We start from the raw sequence: 21,577 nt of genomic DNA, 5'->3' as shown, positions 1-21,577 counted from the left end.
TCTACATCGATTGAAAAGATAAACGTGTTATCGGGGACGGTGAGACTTTTTAACTTGTTAACAAATGTATATGTGTCCTTGAGGTAGCTCGGGTGAGTATGGGATAGGGGGTTAATATATAAATCTATAAACTCCGCCAAATGGTACGATTCAGAGCCACAGTCACTTACTATGGGGCGTCCCGGAGGGACCACGAATGGAACAGTCCAATTCTCTGGGGGTTTGTGTATTTTGGGGAGAAGGTAGAATAATTAAGACCCTAACCATCGCCTGACGCTCCAGGTACATGGGCTGCGTGAGAGGGCGATAGTAGATGGGGTCATTAAGTTGAAGTGTCGCCTCCAGAATGTAATTAGTTCGATCCTGGATTACAATTTGCCCTCCCTTATCCGCCGGTTTGATAATAATCATGGCGAGATTTTAATTTGTTGAGGGTTAGGGTTAGGGCTCCCGAACCTGATCCCCAAGCCCCCCCGCGCACGTTAAGGCCCCCCGGTTGTACGGTACCAGTGTTGGGCGTAACGCGTTACAAAAGTAACGCGTTACCGTAATATATTACATTTAGTCAGTAACGGAGTAATATAACGCGTTACTAACTATATTTCGGTAATATTATTACAGTTACTGAGTCCGGTAACGCGTTACAATCATGGACATAATAAAGGATGGACCACGGACTGGAAAGTGGCCGCCCATTCATTCCTATACAAACTGCTCAGTGGCGCAGGGTAACATACAGGAGCGATTTGCTTCCGCGTTATGGGGCCCAGACACGTGGCCTAGTCCGTGACGTACCGGATGCAGAAATATAGAACGCATGCGTGCCCATCCGCCCACTCCGGTCCAACAACAATATAAAATGATACCGTAATGCACCTGTTCTTTGTCTTTGGATCTTTTGAATAAATGGATCAATACATGATGAATCACAATGATCGCAAGCAGAGGACCGTGAGAGTTATTGAGCAGCAGATGAACCAGTCCAAAAATCGGACACGTTAATGGAGCACTGAACTAGGCCCTCTCGGATGCCATTTGTTTCACTACGACTCCTTTCAGCTGCACACCCCTTCCCCAGCGAGATAAGGGCTAATAAAACGCTTGAGGTGGCGTTTTGAGGACATGGCATGAAGGTAATTATTAGCCTTTGATTGATATCCAGACATTTTTTGCGGAGACACATTCCTGTTCCCCACTTGTATTGGAGTGAACGGAGATATCTACTTCTGGGTCTCATGATTTGAGGGACCCGTCCACAGCCCGCTTAAACAGCTGCAATACCAGGCTTGGCCGCTGAGCACTGGTGGATTGCGGAAGTATGTGTTCCTGGGGGCTTGGTTACAATCCGAGCCACACAGACTCCAGCCCTTGTTTGGCTGTATATTTTGTCTATTAAGACTTTGTTGTTTGGTCCTAACCAAAACATTAATAGGCTCTAAGCATAAGTTCCTTGTAAAGTCTCTGTGGGACTGAAATGTTGAATGTGTTTCATTATTTATGCTGTTCTCATGCTCTTTTTTATTACTGCTATTTACTGCTATTTCAGGGCAGGATATATGCTCAGGTTCTAAAATACTTAATTACAAAACATGCCCTGTCTGGTGGCTGTTAGACGTCATTCTTGAAGTGCACTTTTATTTTATTATTGAAATAGTATAAACTATTAACATGTTTGATTTCATAGAAATGCAACTTTTTTTGTTAAATGTTTGTGTGGCTGCACTTTGTAACTAAGGAGCTAATAAATGAGGCATAGAAAAAGAGTTTGTGTCATGTCGTGTAAAGGTTTTGGTTGTTTAATTATTCTATATCATAACATTATTGTAATTCAGCCATTCATGGAACACACTACATGCAGATGCAATATAGACCTCATTAGACTTTAATGTTTGCCCCCCCCCCTCCGCCTTGTCCTGAATGTTTATTTTGGTGAAAGTAATAAGTAACTTATTACTTATTACTCTACACAGAAGGTAATATTGTAAAGAAACTTATTACTTTCAAATGCAAGTAACTAGTAATATGAAATATATTACATTTTGGAAGTAACTTGCCCAACACTGTACGGTACCCAAACGTCGAATCCAGAGGCGTTCGACTTGACGTCTGCTAGCGGTAGACCACCTAAGGTTGCTATGTAACGACGTGGCGTACAGTGAGAGCAAGCCGTGCATAGTAAAGTGTTGCACTAGAGGGAGGTGTGTGTCCTTCTCTCGCAGAATGTTGTACCTGTGCTGGGCGAACCTAGTGAGCAAAGTGTTTTGGGTTTCTCCCACATATTGAGCGCCGCAGACGTCGCACCAGATTAGATAGACACAGTTCTTGGAGAGGGGGCTCCCCCGTCCCTGTGTAGGGAACACGTCGTGTGTGGTTTGATTGCGTACCCAGGGTCGGTACCAGAAAAATTGGCCCTGCGCATTCGGTCTAGGGCGAGACGACGAATGGAGTTTAGCCTGGACAAGGATGTCCCGGAGGTTCTTGTTCTTCCTAAACGCTGCGATGATGCTAAAGTTATTATTGAAGATTTACCGAGATATAAAACACTTAGACTAATTCAAGAGAGAGAGTAAAATGAAAACGAGGGGTCCGGAGCAAGAATTGACAAAAGACTTTATCGTGCAGAAAAACAACAACGACAACAGCCTGAGTGAGTCTGCAGAGCCTCTGCCCGAACATTGAGCTGCAGCCTCACTTTATACACCTATAGGAATTTCTTTGTTTACAATGGAGTCACAATGGGATCACAATGGGGCTTCCGCCTGTCAATCTTCGTCCCAGCATGTTATCAACTGCCCAGTTCTGTGGTCCGTGTGGATCAACCCCATTAGCCAAGATGACCCAAAGCTGAAAAGGCTGGGGTCAACTTTAGCTTGCCCCAAGGCCGACAGGCTGAGGTCAACATGACTTGACCCCGCAGTTCCCAAGACATTTCTGTTGCACCATCTGCCCTGAACCCAGATTCTGCAAGCATCATTTGTTTTCCACAATTAAAAATATAAAACCTATTAATAATCATGGTTTACCATAGAATATACTCACTAATTTCTACCACATTATTAAGGAGGGTGGTTGAACTAACCATGTGTGAAAAATTGTTTTTAATTTCCCTCACTAGACGAACCGCCGACGGGGAGTAGGTGGTAACGAAGGGGAGATGAGGGCCAACAGCAACCGCTTTGGTTTCTCTGAACGTTCCGAGGGCCTTTCTCAGAAACGATCTGCAGTACCCTCTGGTGGACAACGCAGAGAATAGTACCTTGGTGGCTGACTGAAAGTCCCCAGGCCTAGAGCAGATCCTATGGAACCTAAGCAATTGTGATTTTACAAGCCCGGCATATGTGTGTCTGTGGTGAAAGCTGGACTTGTGCAGCAGAGCGTGTGTGTCAGTGTCTTTAAAGTAGACCTTGATGTCCAGCCGGGATGTGGATGGGAACTCTGGGCCCTTAAATGTGGTCGTGTCTAGGAAGTCAACAGAGGAGGGGCTAAAGGTAGATTTAATAGTGATGGACGGGTTGTGAGTGTTTAGAATGGTTAAAAAGCCGTCAAAATCCTCCCTAGAGTGTGGCCACACCCCCCAAATATCATCCAGGAATCTAAAATAGTGTAACGTTTTTTTGGGACAGGACGCCAGGGCTGCCACCTCCCATTCGGCCATGAATATGTTTGCGTAGGGTTAGGGTTAGGGTTAGGTTGAGCAAGTGGCACATGGGAGAGAGCGGAGGGCACAGGCACAAGCAAATATATTAAAATAATAACTTTGGCTAATAAGATAATAAGATAATGATAATAAAAAGGATAAAGAAAATAATAAAATAATAATAATAATAATAAAGGGTTGGGGTAGGGGGAAGAGCTATAATATAGACAAGAAAGGTTATGGTTAGGAAGGAGGTGGAGAAGGTTATGGTTAGGAGAGGAGATGGAGGAGGTTATGGTTAGGAGAGGAGATGGAGGAGGTTATGGTTAGGAGAGGAGATGGAGGGGGTTATGGTTAGGAGAGGAGATGGAGGAGGTTATGGTTAGGAGAGGAGATGGAGGAGGTTATGGTTAGGAGAGGAGATGGAGGGGGTTATGGTTAGGAGAGGAGATGGAGGAGGTTATGGGTAGGAGAGGAGATGGAGGAGGTTATGGTTAGGAGAGGAGATGGAGGGGGTTATGGTTAGGAGAGGAGATGGAGGGGGTTATGGTTAGGAGAGGAGATGGAGGAGGTTATGGTTAGGAGAGGAGATGGAGGAGGTTATGGTTAGGAGAGGAGATGGAGGAGGTTATGGGTAGGAGAGGAGATGGAGGAGGTTATGGGTAGGAGAGGAGATGGAGGGGGTTATGGGTAGGAGAGGAGATGGAGGAGGTTATGGGTAGGAGAGGAGATGGAGGAGGTTATGGTTAGGAGAGGAGATGGAGGGGGTTATGGTTAGGAGAGGAGATGGAGGAGGTTATGGGTAGGAGAGGAGATGGAGGAGGTTATGGGTAGGAGAGGAGATGGAGGGGGTTTTGGTTAGGAGAGGAGATGGAGGAGGTTATGGGTAGGAGAGGAGATGGAGGAGGTTATGGTTAGGAGAGGAGATGGAGGGGGTTATGGTTAGGAGAGGAGATGGAGGAGGTTATGGGTAGGAGAGGATACTGAGGGGGTTATGGTTAGGAGAGGAGATGGAGGAGGTTATGGGTAGGAGAGGAGATGGAGGAGGTTATGGTTAGGAGAGGAGATGGAGGAGGTTATGGGTAGGAGAGGAGATGGAGGAGGTTATGGTTAGGAGAGGAGATGGAGGAGGTTATGGGTAGGAGAGGAGATGGAGGAGGTTATGGGTAGGAGAGGAGATGGAGGAGGTTATGGGTAGGAGAGGATACTGAGGAGGTTATGGGTAGGAGAGGAGATGGAGGAGGTTATGGTTAGGAGAGGAGATGGAGGAGGTTATGGTTAAGTTATAGTAAGGGCTGGATGTTGACTGGAACTAAAAGGAAGGAATAAATAATAAACAGATGAGTTACGAAGGGGGGCGAGGACCACCCTCATTTAAGCCCAACGGAGCAGTAGAATCAAGCCTGAAAATCCACCTTCTCTCCGCTGCCCTTCTCTGGACCAGGGTCCAACCTAGATTGGTCTCCAGGCCAGAGAGGGAAAAGTTGGAAATATCATGTTTGGCAAAATGGGCGTACAATAACTTTGAAACCGTCCCCCTCTGAATATGATATATATGTTGGTAAAGTCTCTGTTTTATAGTGGCACCTGTTTCGCCCACATAGATGGTTCTACATTGTCTGCATTGGATGGCATAAACAACATTGGTGGAAAGCAGCGAGAAGGTCTGCCAGATGGGAGTTTGCCAAGTTGAAGATGTATTTGAGGTGAGTGAAGTAGGGATCCAGGGTTGTGCGTATCGTCTTATTTAGTGCCGTATGAACCAGCATATCTTTTACATTTTTATTGAGGCGATATGCCACTGATGACTTTAAAGGTTGCGAGTGGAGTGGTTCGAAGTTTAACAGCGTTGAAATGCTGTTTGATGGCTTGGTGAAGGGGGCCTAGTGAGCGAGAGAATGTTGTGACGAGTGGGATTAATTGCTGATCTATGTTTTTGTTTTTTCCAGAGAAGTTGGCCTGGTCGGATGGAAAGAGAGCGGCTACTTCATGCTTGATAGTACGGAGAAAGCGTTTGGAGTAACCGCGGGGCCTAAGGGCCTCAAAAAGGGTCCTAGTAGCCTCCACTACATGGTGAGGGAGGGAACAAATACGATGGAAGCGGATAAGTTGGGATTTGATAATAGAACTACAAGTGTGTCGGGGATGGTAGCTGCTGCTAAATAATAAAGAATGTCTGTCAGTGTCTTTGAAATATACTTTAGTGCCTAATGTTTTGTAACCATCCTTTACCTCAGTAAAGAAGACTATGGTGTCCAAAAAGGGGACCTGCTGGAGATGAAGAGTATGTTTAAGTGTGATACGGGGGTGGTGTGAACTAAGAATGTGAATAAAGTGATTTAATTCTGTCTCGGATTTATCCCATAAGCCAAAAATGTCATCAAGGTACCGATAATATAGGAGCGGGCGTGACGGGCATTTGAGAAGAGCTGATTCTTCCCAGTCAGCCAAATAGATGTCTGCATAGGCCGGTGAATATTTTCTACCCATAGCGCAACCGCTTATTTGGAGGAAAAAAGATTTATCAAACAGAAAATCGTTCTGGGTAAGGGTAAGCTGTAAAAATTGTAAAATAAAATAATCAGGACGAGATAAAACGGGTGATGATTCCAAGGCTTTTTTTTTAACAGCCTCCAAGCCAAGAGAAGTATCGATATTGGTATAGAGAGAAAATAAACATTTAACCGTCCCCATTTAACCGTCGGGGACGGTTAAATGTTTCAGTTTATTTACAAATGTATACGTATCTTTGACGTAACTCGGGTGTGAATGGGACAGGGGATTTATATAATAATCAAAAAATTCTGCCAGGCGATAAGAATCCGAACCACAGTCGCTCACAATGGGACGACCCGGAGGGACCAGATATGGTACAGTCCAGCTCTCTGGGGCCTTATGTTTATGATCAAATGATCTGGCATGAGGGAGATCCGGGCCGTAGAGGTAGTTGGTTTGTTTCGCAGTACCAAGGTGTTCCTTTTTCATTTGATCAATTAAAGTTCTGACCATCGTTTGTGTCTCCAAGTACATCGGCTGCGTGAGAGGGCGATAATATGTAGTGTCGTGAAGTTGACGTGTCGCCTCCAAAACGTAATTGGTCCGATCCTGTAGGACTATTTGACCACCTTTATCTGCCGGCTTAATAATAATCTCTGATGAGATTTTAGATCTTTCAGAGCCTGCTGTTGTTGGGTGTTGATATTACCCTCCCCTTTATGACGTCGGGGTCGGAGGTCACGAAAGGACCGGAGGTCGGGGTCAATCAGATTGCGTATGGGTGTCGAGACGGACTCCATGGCTGGCTCCCACATAGACGGTATGGTAAACGGTAGATGGGAAAAATCGATCAAAATCAGAATAATCCAGAATTTTAAGACGCCGGTGATATGTGTGCATGTCTCGCCTCAACAGGTCGCGGTCTGGAAGTGACGGTGTCGGGATGAAGGCGAGGCCACGTTCGAGGACCTCGCGTTCTAGCGGGGACAGCTGGACGGTGGAGAGGTTAGTGACATTGGAAAGGGAGACCGGGGGGGCGGCGCTGCGCCTGGCGACCCAACTGTAAACCCAGTTGGTCCAGCCAGTCCCTCATCATCGATCTCGCCGTCTCCGGAGTCCAGTGGATGTTATCATGAGTGGTCTGAAATTTGAGTAAAGATAATTGGTTGAGGTAGCCAGAGCGGGAGTCCACGTCCTCTATGTGATCTCTACAAAGGTATTAAATGCTTTAACACAGCGAAGTTGGCAGGCGGATAACCTGATGGAAACGGTTAGCAGAGGAATAACAATACGGGCCTGTGGGAACTTCTCTCTGGCTAATCTGACCAATCGACGGGTGTCTTTGATGATGGTGAGTGCTGTCTGTACCCTAAGGCAGTTGTCAATTTTGTGTCCGGTCTAGGGGACGTAAGCCTAAGCAGGATGGCCGTGAGATGTCTAAGTGTCGCTCCTGGATAGCTGTCTGCCTGGATACAGTCCAATTTAAATGTAGGTATGCGGGCAATATTAGAATCCCCCATAATAATGACCGGTTGTCTAATGGGGAGGGACCAAATGGAGGCCTTCCGGTTGGTGTAAGGGTGTAAACGGGGCTGGTAGCAAGAAGGGGACCCGGATTGGTCATCTACCGATGATTCAGATGGAGAGGGGAGGAGTAATGGGGGAGAGGAGGGGGAGGAAGAAGAGGAAGAGGTAGGAAGAGGAGATGGAGCCTGGTGAGACGATGTGATGTTCGGTTCTTCCCCTGTTGTGGTAGATCCATCTGCAGGAGGGATCAAAGGAGGTGAAGGAGAACAAGGGTGGATCTCGGCAATGAAGGTGAGCAGGTTGGGTTGTTTTTTTGCATTCTGGTTTGTGTTATTTTGTTTGACGACTGTTAAAGTGGTCTCCTCCGTCAGAGAAGGCGGTGAGGAGGTCAACATCAGTGGAGAGGTCAAAGGGCAAAGCTGCCCCTGAGTCGGGTTTCTCCTGCGGGAGAGACGACTGGGTCTGGGGGTTGAACAGGTAAGAGATGTAATTGGGGGTTCAAGGTCTGGTGTGGAAGACTTAAGGAGGGTCACTGAGGTGTGATCTATAGGAGTTGGAGGAATGGTGTCAGTTAAGGTAGTCTGTGCTGGTAAGATGACAGGAGGTGGACGTGGTCTGACCACCGGGAGGCGTTGTGGTAGGGGAGGGTGGTTTTGCCGTGGTGGTTGAGGGGCTGGTGTAGCTGTAGAGGTGGGAGGAAAGCGTCGGGCCAAACCAAGGGAAAATGGTGGGAGGGAGAGAAGAGAAGGGATAGGTAAGGGCCTGGAAGGTAAGATGAGTGTGTTGCGGTGTTTGAAGGGAAATGAAGCAGTTAGTGGTCGTGTAGGGAGCGGTGGGAAGGCTTGCGTTGTCTGAGATAAGCAGTGGAGTAGTAGGTGGTGGCAGATCGGCAGTAAGACTGGTTAACAATGAGCGAAGTGTAGTGATAGATGAGGGAGTCAGGCCTCTGCCGTACCTTTGGCGGGCCCATCTAAGAGCTCTCTCAAGGGCCTCCTCACTAAATGGGCTCAGGGTCAAGGGGAAATCCTTTCGGATTCTTCCATAATGTTTCTGTAGGATCCGTAAATTATTATTCAACCAGTCAATTGTGTTATTCTTAATTTCAGTTAAAACAATGTCGTCCGGAGCCGCCGGTTTGATGAAGGCTGTGAGGTAAGCTACCTTTCTAGCCATCCCCAGTGGGGGGACCCCTGTAATGAGGGCTTCCGACAGAATCTCTGTGTGGTGGATCGATTGGAGAAGTTTAAACTAGGTTTTGCTTAATAAAAACTCTGAATTGCTTGATGTGTCTGTCCCAACAGGAGTAACCTTGGAAGGAGGAGGCTTCTGTGGTACTGTGTTGTAGGTACCCAATAGGCTAAATCTGTTTTTATAAGAGTTAGCCATTTTAAAGGGGGACCCAGACTAATTCAAAAGAAAAAGAAAAGCGGGGAAGGGGTTGGGGTATAAAAAAAGAAAAGAAAAAGGGAAAACAGATTAAAAATGCAAAACAAACTATCATAAGGTTAAACCGCAATTCGCATTGAAAAAAAGATTTGCTAGAACAGATGTAGTTGTGGTTATGCAGCTGTGAGTCAGATCGTAGAGTAAACTAAAAATAAGAAATGAAAATAAAAAATGCAAGGGAATGAACTATGCAAAACCAAAAAGGAAAAAGTCAAAGGTAGAGGGTTGGTGGGATGTGGTTGGTCCGATGGTGAATTGTCTTAGCTGGGAGGTAGATTGTGTTCAGGTCAGGAAACAAGATGTTGCTGATCGTCTGGTAGGCTGGTGGTAAGCTGGTTGTGGGCTGGTGGTAGTTCCCAATAAGTGACCCTAGAATGGTTCAAGGGAGGGGCGGCGGGTGGAGTTGGGCCGGTTGGTTGAGTAGATCGTAGTAGATGTTGTGTCGGTCTTCAGTGTACACACATACATATATATGTATATATATGCACACACATGGACACACGCCCAAAAATCACAAACCCATACTCTCTTCTGTAATGAAAAAAGCCTTAATGTTGGAATGGCATTGTTCGGGGAAGGCAGGAGTGTGTCCCTGTTGTTTCTCTGTGTGTGTTTTATCTTCTCATAGTCTTGCAGTGTGTACACACTTTAGAAAAAACTGAACTGAACACACAGATGTTGGGGTACTCACCGCCCAATAGACCACCAGGACAAAAGGAGAAGGTCTGAACAACATCACTGCACGCCGTGGACCAGATTGAGTAAGTATATTCCAGAAGCAGTTAAAAAAGTAAATATTTATTGGATCTAGAAACAATAAACTAAAAAAGGTTGCACACCAACAAAGGTTAGGGTTAGGGTTAGGATAAGGGGGTTTTAACCGAAGTGCACCCCGGTGAAGGCCGTTTCCGGTGAATATCTTTTGACAGGAAGGTGCTAGAGAAACGGGAGGCAGACGCACCCCCCCCAAAGGGAGGAGCGGCTTTCCAACGGCGCCAAGTCCGTGCGACCTTCCCCCCCCGAGATGTGGAGTCGGGCATCACATATGCTGCTGGCCGTAGCGGCTTTGCACAGCAAAATCCTAAGTGTGCTCGGTGCAGGCCGTTTTCGGTGAATATATTTTGACAGGAAGGTGCCAGAGAAACGGTTAGGGTTAGGCACAAGCATTAAAGGAGACTCCGGGTGCACGGGCCATCATCATGCAACTCCCCGAGATCCTCGACACACGCCCACATTAAAGCACAAAGGTTATGAGGTCCCCAATCTAGCGATCGTGAGACATTGTGATCTGTTCTTTCTTTTTTCAGAAGCCTTTTTTCCGGGTCGCGTAGCTACCGACAAGAAGGGACTCGCCCCCAGTACCTTGGCATGCCCGATGGGCCTCCTGGTGGGCGTGTCTGGTGACGCTGTCCGCGGGCGGGGCAAAGGTCAGCCGGGCGCGGGTGGAGCCAAGGGGAGTGACGGCGGGGGCAGCGTCCCGACGAGCGGAGGTCTCGGCAAACGCACAGGGGGGTGTCGTAGTCGTACGAAGGGGCGTGGCGAGGGGCTGGAGGAGAGACGACCCGGAAGGGCGGGGCTCACTCCGCGGCAGCGGCAGGGCAGGAGAAGGCCGTGAGCCTTTCTTTGAAGTGCTGACGTGGCGTGTGGGCCCCCTGGTGGGCGTGTCCGGGGCGACGCCATCCGCCGGGATGTCGAGGGCCAGCCGGGCGTGGGCGGAGCCAAGGGGGGACGCACGGGCTGACCAGAGGGGCGTGGCGTGGGCGGAGCCAAGGGGGGACACACGGGCTGACCAGAGGGGCGTGGTGTGGGCGGAGCCAAGGGGGGACGCACGGGCTGACCAGAGGGGCGTGGCGTGGGTCCAGCGCCGGGGCTTGGCGGAGGTGAGCGCCGTCCTCTGTGGCGCGGCCGGAGGGGGTCTCGAGCCTGCAGGGGGAGGGGGGGAGGGGGGGAGGAGGGAGGGGGAGGAGGGGAGGGGAGGGGGGGAGGGAGGGGACCCCCCCCGGGGAGATGGGTCGCGGGGGACCCAGTCGCGTCTATGTGGGTGCATGACTGACGCGTATGTGCGTCTAGCTGTAGGCGCGAGTCTATCGGGTGGTAGACTGACCAGAGAGGGGATGTCCGATGGGTCCCGGGCCTGCGGTGGCGTCGGCCGCGCTGGACCAGGGTCCAGTCGTCGTGGTGGCTCGGAACAGGCATATCCAACGGTTCGTTTTATTTAAAAAGTGATCGGGAGGTTCTCAGAAATGCGAGTGTGGTCCGGTAAGAATCCGTTTTTATTGACTTCTTACCGTTGGGCAAAGTACGACGTTTCGTCACTATTGTGACTTCATCAGGTACATAAAATAGCAACAACAAACCGTGAATATGTCCGTAGAAATACAAAAAAACGAAAAACGAGCCGTGGTGACAGTGATAGTTGTTGACGAGCACACACACAGAGTTCCACTGCGCAGACAGGCAAGGGGGAGGGAGAGGAACTGGTTCGTGACATGCGCAGAAGTGACCACGGCAACCCGGGAGGCGGGAGGGCCAATCAGGTGCCAGGCTGGATCAACACTTCCGCACGGTGACAATAGGTGATGACAGCCAACAGAGGACGCCAAACAAACCGATAACATGTGGTATGCTGACTGTACGGGGAAGCACACACAAAACACGAATTACGCGAGTCAAACAATGTAAACGATCGTACCGACAGGACATAAACGAATACATTGGACGGGGCGGGTGAATAAAAAACGATAAACAACAATAAAAGACAATAAACGTAATTCAATGAGGGGATAAAGGGGCAAATAAACCAATAGAAGGTATGGAATAAAGTACGAGCGTCCCAATGAAAGTGCGTCACGCTTCATCATTCCAAGATGGATACCCGGAAGCGGGGGGACCAATCAGACGCCAGGCCAGGTAAACAAGCCTGAACGGCTGCAAACATTCACAGTTGTCAGCAGAGGACGCCAAATAAACCAATGCTAAGCAGCATTCGGGATGCATGGAGAAGACACACACAGAGTGAATTGAATAGATTAAATAATGTAAACGATTAAAACGGGGCAGATGAATAAAATAATAACACAATAATAATAACACAATACAATGAGGGGATAAATGAAAAATAATAAACGGATAAATGAATAGATAAATGAATAGAAACGAATGGAAACAACCGAGAGGCAGACGCACACACACACACGCACGAGTGGTGCGGGGTCAAGCCAAACGGGGGGGGACCTGAGAACGGTGGTGAGGGGGACCAGAAGGGGAACATGGTAAGGGTCAGGGTCACAACGGGGTCAGGGGTCAGAGCCCGGGGAGGAGGACGGTCAGGGTTAGGGCCAGGGAGGGGGACGGTCAGGGTTAGGGCCAGGGAGGGGGACGGTCAGGGTTAGGGCCAGGGAGGGGGACGGTCAGGGTTAGGGCCAGGGAGGGGCGGTCAGGGTTAGGGCCAGGGAGGGGGACGGTCAGGGTTAGGGCCAGGGAGGGGGACGGTCAGGGTTAGGGCCAGATGAGTGAGGGGTCAGGGTAGGGCCAGATGAGTGAGTGGTTAAGGTAAGGGCCAGGAGAGGGAGGGGTTAAGGTAAGGGCCAGGAGAGGGAGGGGTTAAGGTAAGGGCCAGGAGAGGGAGGGGTTAGGGTGGACGGTGAAAGGGCGAGGGGGCGAGGGGCCGTGCGCAAGGGCCGAGGCAAGGGGCACGTCTCAGAAGGAGAGAGAGGGATGGGGGGCACACGAAAACAACAAACACCTACGGCTCGGGGAGGGACACACGGGAGAAAACAAAACACAACCACAATATACAAGAACCTTAAAATGTATAAAGGGTGAACAGGTGATGGGCAACAACAATAACACACACAACACAAATCATGAGCCCTATAGGGCAACGATACGGCTGAGGGCGGTGTAGTGTTTGTTGAGGACGGTCTGGCCGGACTCGCGTGCCCAGGTGTTGGTGGGGAGGGAAGAAGATCAGGAGAGTCGATAGGAGGCACTGGCGGGTTAGGGTTAGGGTTGGGGTTAGGTTCAAGATTAAATGGCATCATCACACAACTCACCTGGATCCCCAACCCAACCCCACACTGGTGATGACGTCCTGGGGGCATGCTACGGAGAGTTCTCGTTGATGAGCCCCTCAGCAGTGGAGCAGGCCGAACGAGGCTTCCTGGTAAGTGATGCAAGCCTCCTGGCGGTGCTGGCACGTCTGGAGAACATGCACGTGTGCGTGATCGGCGTGACGACGTCCGCGGGCGGGTCAAAGGTCATCCGGGACCTTCTCGCGTTGCTGACGCGTTTCGTGGACCTCCTGGTGGGCGTGTCCAGGATGGCGCTGTCAGCCGGAGGGTTGAAGGTCAGCCGGGCGCGGGTGGAGCCAAGGGGGGTGCCGACGGGGACAGAGGTAGGCGTCGTCCTCTGCGGCAGGGGCGCGGCCGGAGGGGGTCTCGAGCCTGCAGCAGGGTGTCCGTGTGTCCTGGCGGAGGCGGTGGCCGTACTGGCGAGCGGCCCAGGAGGCAGCCACATCAAAGTTGCGCCGCCAGGCAGGGTCCGCAGGGCAGGAGAGCTCACTCACCTTCTGGGCCACCGTAGCCCTGTAGTGGTCCCGCAGGAGGATGGTGGTGGCGTGTCCCCAGTCGCGAGCGTTGCCATCAAGAAAGGCAAGGGTCGCGGCGTTGGGGACAGCAGGGCGGATGCGGATGGAGGCCGTCAAGGAGGCGGTGAGCCTGGCGATGATGGGGAGAGGGTCCGGGCCGGAGGCGTTGTCCAGGTGGTGGGCCGCCTTGATGGCCGCGAGGATGAGGCGGTTCTTGAGCGCGAAGTCCGGGTCATCGGAACGGGGGAAGTCCGTAGTTACAGACTCTCAGAGGTCATTCGTTATTTGATTGTCCTTGTTGGACCGTATGTAGGCAATGCTACACAAAGGAGCCGTGCATTTACTGTTGCGCAGTGTGTCTGTGTTTCAAGTTCAATGGTGGCCCCACGCGTTCAACGTACATTAACCTTGGATAGTCAAGCGCCGTGTTGTCCATTATCCCTTACATAACCGCTATGTCAGTGACACAATTAGGCCTAGGCTTTTTGTATTCTACAAATTCATATTATAGCTGTGATAATTGTTAAGAAAAATCCCCTCCATAGTCGCCCTGGAGTCACCGGCCGACAGTCTCCAGCAAGAATCAGGGAAACCTATTATAGGACATTCATCCCAAAAATTAAACATTTAGATGAATACGTGATACTTTGTTTTGATAGTTATATACCTCTGATTGGAGATGGATTGTCGGCGGCTCCTCCAAAATAATGTTTGTACCTTAAACTAAAAATGACACAATTAATTTACACTCAATCATTTCACATTTGATTAGCATGACAATTATTATGTCCATTGCCAATACATGAATACATACTCATTACAAACGCCTTGGAAGTCGACGGGCAGTGGGGTCAGAGGTCATCCCCCCTTCCACCATCATCGGCCGACCTTCGTTATTAATTGGCGAGAGACAGCTCCTCCGAAGTGGTGAAGGGTGGTGGAGCGGTCCCCCTCCCAGTCGTACTAATTTGGGTTTTCTTTTTATTTGCTACAGGTAATCAACATGTGACTAAAGGTTGGAGCCTATGGTCATTTGCACATCATAGGCTAGATTCACCTGAAATTATTCAAATGGATGCTTACAACTTCCCGCATTGAATAATATTTTAATATTTATTTTTGACTCGGCCCCATGTTCGTAGGAGCGTGCTGGCAACACATCTATGGGATAAAAGGCATGATGATGCATGATATTTTCAGACAATATGCAGAATCTTTTCACTTTCGAATAACACGGTCGGCTATTTTTTGCCAGCACGCCACCCTAGCCATATTATGGGCAACCGTGTTCCCCTTGGCTGTGATGAACTTTGAACTTTGAATTCCGCGTAGGAGTTCATAATAATACACTGCTCGCCTTGGGTGAAATACACCGCTCTCGATCGATAATTTTGCATAAGAGAGAGTCAAATGACGCAGAGAAACGCCCCTTTTGTGAACGCGCATTGAACCTAAAGCGGAAAACCTGGTTCAAGAAATTGAATCTAAAGTGAGTGTCGTGGAACCATTTAACTCTGACTGCGAGTTGCGGCTGTCGAGCCAGGTTTCCCCCAAGAAAGCCTGGGTATGTTCAGCGAGGTTCGTGCTATAACCCCAGGTCCCAGTCTAAACAATCAGGCTTGAACAGAGTGACACACAAACACACAGACACTTTAAAGGAGTTTTTCACCCGCTCCGTATCCTTGCTTGCCCCAACAAGTTTGTGCGGCGTTCTTGTTGTTTTGTTTCGGTTGTAGCTAGATCCGGTATGGTGTTGTAGTTTTTCTAATGTGACTAGTTGTTGCTAGACAGCAGGTGAAACAACTACAACGTTTGGCAAGCAAAAGAGCGTTAATCGCGCGTTAAAAAAATGAACGCAGTTAAAATTGGTTTGCGTTAATGCTGTTAATAACGTTAAACTGCCAGCCCTAATAAAGACACACATATATAAACATGCGCGCATGCACAGACGCATATATAAACACACATACACAAACACATAGGCCTATACAGGAATACAAACACATATACACACACACACACACACGTATATGAACACAAACAAACAAACGTATATATGAACACACACACACTCACGTACATATGAACACGCGCCACGTGCACATACACACCTTATTATAAACACTCAAATATACACACAGACACATGTACACCCGCACACGCATCTATGAACACACACACACACACACACACGCAGATATGAATACACACACTTACTCAGATATGAACACACACACGCAGATGTGAACACACACACGCACGGACTACACACACAAGTATATATAAACACACACACACTGTTTTGGTGATTTATATTCATGTAGCCTACTCAACTATAATCCAAATGCTACATTTTCTTGGGCTTCTTAAAGTTGATCTTGATTAACCATGAAAGGAAGAGACTTTTAAGATCTTCCATCAGGTTAACTTAGCAGATTTTGCAAAGACTATATTTCTAATGTCAAATGTATTTGAATTATTGATTGATGGTCAATTTTAACATTTTTAGAATAGAAATAGAATAGAATAGAAAGCCTTTTATTTTTATATTCTTTGGACTCCCTTTATAATGGTTTTTATCAGACTGGTTTATAAAGTGTTGTTCTTTGTCTCCATAAAGAGAGAAGTGCCTCCAAGTGACTGTGGTTTGGGTTTAACGCTTAACTTTTTGCTTCGTGAACGAGACTTCCTGTTCTCCCCCACAAGCTAGCGCAGTGGTTCTGCTTTCCTAGATGATGATGACGCACACAACACACACACACACACCACACACACACACACACACAGCACACACACACACAGCAGAGAGAGAGACGAGACAGAGACAGCAGAGAGAGAGAGAGAGAGAGAGAGAGAGAGCGAGAGAGAGAGAGAGAGTGAGAGAGAGAGAGAGAGAGAGAGGAGAGAGAGAGAGGAGAGAGAAGGGAGGAGAGAGAGAGAGAGAGAGAGAGAGAGAGAGAGAGGTAGAGGGAGGAGAGAGAGAGAAGAGCGCAGACCTACCCAGAGACCATCTCTCCACTGCTGATGATCAACTCATTACTGGAGCCCCCCCCCCCCCCCCTCCTCCCCTGCCAGAATTGCTGGGAGAGAGGAGAACGAGATCTCGCTGCAGAGGACAGCAAAATACTAAACCATGTACTTTTGTGTGTGTGTGGGTGTGTGTGTGTGGTTGTGTGTGTGTGTGTGTATGTGTGTGTGTGTGTGCGCTCGTGTTTAAAATGAAAGCCGACTCCACTGACATATAGAATAGAATAGATAGAATAGAATAGAAAGCCTTTTATTGTCATTGCACGAGTCAAGTACAACAACATTTTTAGTAAGCTTTCCCAATTGGTGCATTCGAGAAAATAAATAAATATATAAATAGAACAAGAACAACAGTATACCAAATAGAAATGTAAATAATGTAAATAAATAATAAATTAAATAAAGTAAAGTACAATACAGCAGTGGGAGGTTAGGGGGGGTCAGTCAGTCGGGGGTCAGTGCATGTGTGTGTTCAGGGTGGATACAGCTTTAGGGAAGAAGCTGTCTCTGAACCGTGAAGACCTGGTTCTGATGGACCTATAGCGCCTGCCAGAGGGCATCAGGTCGAACAGGTGAAAGCCAGGGTGTGAGCTGTCCTTTGTGATGCTCTCCGCTCTGCTTACGCCCCGTGCCCACTACCTCCGTCAGTTGTCCGTTGCCCATTGACTTTGAATGGGGACGGTCGCGCAATGCATTGTGGATCCGTCCGTTGACTTGGAGCGTTCGCCACCATCAAAAAGTTGAAAAATGTTCAACTTTTTCGGCAGCGACGGATCCGTCATCCAATCAGATCGCGTATGCAAATGTAAGCACTGTGACGCGACTCGGGCTCGATACTGGAAAGCGGGAGAGCGGCGGAGAAGTTAATTAAAAAATGGAGGACAAACTGATAATCGCCGTTGGTTCTCGCCCGATTTTGTATGATCAGTCCATGTATACATACAGGGACACCACATTGAAAGATCGGGCATGGCAAGATGTGTCGTTGGAGGTGGGGGAAACAGGTAATATGTATTTATTTTCTAATTATTTTCGATGTATGTACTACTTTTCAAATGAATCAGTGTTGAATGACTGCTAGCAATACAGCATGCATGGTCCAGCATGAGCATCCTCCAAAATATAATTAACTGCTACCTAGAATGTATAGTTGCAATTGCTGACACATGTTTAAACATGCACTTTCTGTATACATATGCGTTTTGGAAACAATATCCCTGTATTTATTAATTCGAGTTGGACCGTGTATGCAGTGCAGAATCCAAAAAAACGTAACATAGCAGCTACAGCATAGCTACTGCTACATAGATTATAAAGAGTACATAGACATAAATGTTTAAGTCTTTACAGAAAATAACAATGAAAAGAATGAAGTAGATTGTAATGTGATCAATAATTTTATTTCATATATTTATTTACAGCGGCTGAATGTATGAAGAGGTGGAGGTCCCTCAGGGACCGATATCGGAGGGAGAGGGTGAAGGAGAAGGAAGCCCAGAGGAGTGGGGCAGGGGCCAGTGAGAAGCAGCCTGTGTGGAGGTACATGGGGGTGATGGGCTTCCTAGCGCCATTCCTACAAAATAGAGGGACCACCTCCAACCTCCCGCATCGCAACCCATCCCCGGCGTCGGTGATGGTGGTGAGAGAGGAGCATGGAGAGGCAGCAGATGAAGCAGATGAAGCAGCCCCGGCCCCGGCCCCGGCCCCAGCCCCGGCCCCGGCCCCGGCCCCGGCCCCGGCCCCGGCCACAGCCCCGGCCCCGGCCCCGGCCCCGGCCCCAGCCACGGCCCCAGCAGCGGACGGTGGACCTGTGGGTGGACCTGTGGGTAGGAGCCAGTGGCACGTGCAGCCCCCAGAAGAGGGCAGGGGTAGAAAGCGGCGGAGGCCAGAGATGTCCTCCTTTGAGCAGGGCATGCTGGCATTCCTGGAGCCGCTGGCTACACTGGCCTCACAGCCGCAACCACAGCCACAGCCACAGCCACAGCCACAGCCGCAGCCCCCCTCTGAGGACGAGACATTCTTTATGTCCCTCCTCCCAGCCATGAGAAGGCTCTCCAGTGCGAATAGAGCCATGGTGCGGTACGAGGTGTACCAAATCGTCTCCAGGGCAGATATGGCGGCGCTACAGGGGGAGGTTAGGGAGAATGACAGTGAGTGAGTGAGTGAGTGACTGAGTGCGTGAGGTTATGTTTGTTATGGTGTTAAATTATGGTGTTTCTGTCGTTTTGTTGTTATGGTGTTAAATTATGGTGTTTCTGTCGTTTTGTTGTTCTGTTGTTCTGTGTGTTCTTAATTAAAAAATTTACTTTGATTGTGATGTGTTCCTTTTATAATACATTTATAATACATTATAATTTGGAAGTGGAATTATGTTATATTAATATTAGCACATTAATAATTATTCAGTACACTTGCATAAAGACAATAGGGATTCTTGAAAGCTGGCTCGGGTCATCTGTGAAAAACAAAACCAAATCATTATCAATCATTATTACATTTACTTTTAAAACTTAACCTTGAGCAAATGTACAATGTATACGCAGGTATAGGAAGGTGCAGGTGTAGTTGGAATATGCTTCTTTTCTTAAGATATGGGTAGCTCTTAAAAGAGCTGTTTGGTTGAAGAGCCTTTGTGTTGCTAGGCTCTTGGCTGCCATGGCACTGCACCCTCCTCGTTGAAGAACGCACAGTAGGCCTCCCGCATCTGGATGGTCAGTCTGCTGGCGTTGTTGGAGCCCATCCTGGGTGCATCACGCAGGGCTTCAGGATCAGTCGATGGCTCGATGTTCGGTTCCACCCCGCGTCTTCTCCCCTGCAGCTTCTTCCTCTCGAGAAAGTTGTGCAGCACACAGGTGGCCCTCACACACACCTCAGCTACCTCAGGACTGGTGCCAATCACGCGCCGGTACATGCGCCACCTAGATGCCAAGATCCCGAAGGCACATTCCACTACCAGCCGAGCCCGGCTGAGGCGGTAGTTGAACACTCGCTTCTCCTGAGTGTGATGTTGTCCAGGGAATGGCCGCAGCAGGTTGGTCATGAGTGGGAACGCCTCATCCCCCACAAACACATGAGGAAGTGGCCCCCGCTGCTCTGCGCCGGAGATGACGCGGGCGGGAGGGAGGTCAAGGGTGCCATCGCGAAGAGCTTCCCCAAACGCGGAGTTACGGAGGGAGCCGCTGTCACTCGTCCTGCCGTAGCCTCCAACATCCACAACCCGGAAGAGGTAGTCGGCGTCCACTACGGCGAGGAGGACCAGGGAGAAGGTGCCCTTGTAATTGTAATACAAGGAGCCAGAGTTACCTGGAGCTTGTATCACAACATGCTTCCCATCAATCGCTCCGATGCAGTTGGGGAAGTTCCAGCGCCACTCAAACTGCTCGGCCATGGTGCTCCAGTCCGCCCTCTTGGGAACAGACATCTCCTCCTCCACCAAAGCAGTCCAGATGGCCCTGGCTACCTCCCGCACTATCCTACACACTGACGAAGTGCCCACACGATAGCTGAAGCCAATCGTGTGAAAGGAATCGCCAGTGGCAAGATACCTAAAAAAGAAAGCATTAAAGAATATACTTCAAATATACTTTAAAAAATACAGGGCATGAGTCATGACAGCTTAGTTATATTTATTATTCATACATGGTTGCTTGCATACCATGTTCATAGAAAGGCTTTATGATGGAACACATTTATCTGAAACACTCTTCATTGATACATAAATAATCCCATGTGACATCCACAACTAATATGACTAGATTGTTTACAGATAGCTCTACCACATAACCTGAGATTTAACAGGAACACTCTGCACACTACTATGGCTATAGATGGGTAGATGTCTTCCCTAATTAGGAAATCTTATGCAAACAACACCGTGGATGGAAATGGGCACCTTTTCTATAGCCTAGCAGTATGTGCACACCAATGAGCTGTATGGAAACGCTAGTTGTGTGATCATTATAAAAAATGAAAAAAAAAAGTATCCTTACCGTAGGCAAATGGCGAGTCGCTCGGCAGGGCCAATTGCAGAACGAAACCGTGTGTCTGCCATGGTAATGAGAGGACCGACCTTGCCAAGCAACTCGTCGAAGTGGTCCGGAGGCATCCGAAAATATTGATGGAAAAGGAGTGCATCCAGACGCAACTCCTGCACAAGTGCGTGATACTCCCCTCTCTGGTTGCGTGTCCGGAGAATGGGGTGAACCCACCAACGCCGATGCACTTGCTTTCCACGTCGGTGGACCAAAGCACCAGCAACCTGAACCAACACCATCCTTGCTACAACGGGATCCATCTTGCAATGACAACACAACAAGCAGGAAGAAGCGGAAAGAACCCGCCGGCTTTGTTGTTGTTAGCGGGAAGCGATTTGATTGGCTGACGGATGCCTCTGCAAAGACTACGCCCCCATCCGTCAGCCACGCCTTCCCACGTCCGTTGACTGACGGTGCAGTGGGCACGAGGCGTAACGCCCCGTGCCCACTACATGCGTCCGTTGACTGATGTGGGAAGGCGTGGCTGACTGATGGGGGAGTAGTCTTTGCAGAGGCATCCGTCAGCCAATCTAATCGCTTCGCCGGGTTCTTCCCGCTACTTCCTGCTTGTTGCGATGCAAGATGACCCGCTTTCCCGCTTTCCAGTATCGTCAGAGCCCGAGTCGCGTCACAGTGCTTAAATTTGCAGACGCGATCTGATTGGATGACGGATCCGTCGCTGCCGAAAAAGTTGAACATATTTCAACTTCTTGACTGAGCCGAAGGCTCCAACGGAACGTACGGATCCACAATGCATTGCGCGTCCGTCCCCATTAAAGTCAATGGGGATCACGCAACGGACGCATGTAATGGGCACGGGGC

General features: G+C 48.9%; 1 protein-coding gene and 1 long non-coding RNA gene across 5 annotated transcripts in view; one reads left to right on the top strand and one right to left on the bottom strand.

The window, feature by feature from the left end:
- Positions 1-21,577, bottom strand: part of LOC130369646 (uncharacterized) — a 196,225-nt gene that overhangs the window by 61,062 nt on the left and 113,586 nt on the right. The window lies entirely within an intron of this gene.
- LOC130369669 (uncharacterized) lies at positions 1,070-6,561 on the top strand. Of its 3 annotated transcripts, none has more exons than XR_008892858.1 (5): positions 1,072-1,133; positions 3,116-3,488; positions 5,242-5,343; positions 5,587-5,710; positions 5,875-6,561. It is a non-coding gene; the product is annotated as an uncharacterized LOC130369669 (long non-coding RNA). The 3 variants fall into 3 exon arrangements; XR_008892859.1 differs by having other exon boundaries at positions 3,116-3,315; positions 5,875-6,559; XR_008892857.1 differs by lacking the exon at positions 3,116-3,488 and having other exon boundaries at positions 1,070-1,133; positions 5,875-6,557.

This window comes from Gadus chalcogrammus, chromosome 17 (genome assembly GCF_026213295.1).
Source record: "Gadus chalcogrammus isolate NIFS_2021 chromosome 17, NIFS_Gcha_1.0, whole genome shotgun sequence".
Classification (NCBI taxonomy): Eukaryota; Metazoa; Chordata; class Actinopteri; order Gadiformes; family Gadidae; genus Gadus; species Gadus chalcogrammus.
Note: the sequence above shows the minus strand (reverse complement) of the source record. Positions and strands in the feature narration are given on the sequence as shown.